Raw genomic sequence first — 1,679 nt, 5'->3', positions numbered from 1 at the left:
TCCTTCGCTACGCCTCAAGACATTCAACTTTCTCGAAGCAATCTTACGAGTCAAAGGGAACCATGAGTGAGGCGGAACCGTAACAGAAACGGTGTCGAAGCGGTGTTAATATGTTGGTGTTGTGTTGGTGTGAAGCGTGAGGGATGTTAACGTGGATTGTCTTCTTGTGTGTTATGTAAGACACACTTTTCTTTTCCTTTTCTTTGGTTTTCTTTGTTTTTGTTTCTCTTTGGATTACTTTTTTTTTGTGTGTGTGGGGGGGGGGGGGTATATTTTAATTGTTTATTCGATTTGGTTTTGTAATTTTATTTTATTTATTATTATTATTACTTTTTGTATGTGTGTATCTTTCATTATCTGTCCTCTGACCTTTGTGTTTCCTATTCCACTTATAGATCCACCTTCCACCATTAACTCCACTCTACCATTAATTCCACCCTCCACCCTCCACCTTCCCTCTCCAACTAGCCTACAAAGAGAGTGGACCCGCTTGCTATTTGAAGTCGGTCACAGCTGGTTTGGCGTGTGGAGTCAAATATTCCTTTATGCTCGCTGGTGTGTCTGCGTGAGTGGGAGGAAGAGGGGGTGGCGGAGAGAGAGAGAGAGAGAGAGAGAGAGAGAGAGAGAGAGAGAGAGAGAGAGAGAGAGAGAGAGAGAGAGAGAGAGAGAGAGAGAGAGAGAGAGAGAGATACACATATATGTGTTATGGTAGATGGTGTTGCATCTAATATTTGGACTGGTGTCCTATCTCTTTGGGGAGTGGTTGTTGTGGGTGCGAGTGCCCACAGGTATGGCTAGGAGATGGATATCAACGGGGGAGCCGGGAGGTAACCCAGTCCTTTCGTTGCTGCCGCTGTTGTCATGTTCGTATGAAGGATTTGGGATTGCTGATCTCGGTACAATACAGTTTGATTTGCGAAGATCTAGCTTCGCCCGGGCCTGCCATATATGGCCCGGCCTGTGTCAGCTATTTATGGCTGTCTCATTTTATTCTCTGCCACTCGATGCTTACCGTGGTGGCGGAATTGCCAGCAGCGCTCCTGCCGACATGATGTAAGCATACCGTATAATCATCATTTTACCAGCCCGGCGGCTGTTGTGGGCGGTCCCTGTCTCAGAAATTGTGTGTGCTCACAATTCTGCAAGTAGTGTACCAGGGTGGCGTTCGGGTCGCCACAATGCCTGCAATACCTGTCTGCAAAGTTAATTGTCTCTATGATCTGTCATGCGCAGAGGTAACCTAGTCTGATTCTGTGAAGAATGACTTCGGTACCTCTGTTGATTATTTCAGATAGTGCCAGTGGCTCATAGCCTCTGGCATCTGAGTACCATCTGGCCGAGGGGGAGGATCTCGTTTTCTCTATGTGAAGCTGCAGGAGGAAGGCACAAGCTGTGGCATTACACTTCTGCCTTAAGATTTTTTGACTCGGTTGTATGACCCTGCTAGTCTGTCAGCAAGGTCGTTCCCTCTGATACCGATGTGGCTTTGGCCCAATGAATGATTATTCTTCTACTCTGAGCAAGAATTCTCTTCATTATGGTAAGCACAGTGGTCAGGAGTTAGATGTCTTTGGGAGAGCTGTGTTGAAGACAGTCAATGGCTGCCCTGGAGTATGACCACATGTCCTTCCCTCAGGGATGCATGGGCTAGGGCTCCCATGATCGCAACTGCCTCTGCC

This window comes from Penaeus chinensis, chromosome 31, assembly GCF_019202785.1.
Source record: "Penaeus chinensis breed Huanghai No. 1 chromosome 31, ASM1920278v2, whole genome shotgun sequence".
Taxonomy (NCBI): Eukaryota; Metazoa; Arthropoda; class Malacostraca; order Decapoda; family Penaeidae; genus Penaeus; species Penaeus chinensis.
Note: the sequence above shows the minus strand (reverse complement) of the source record.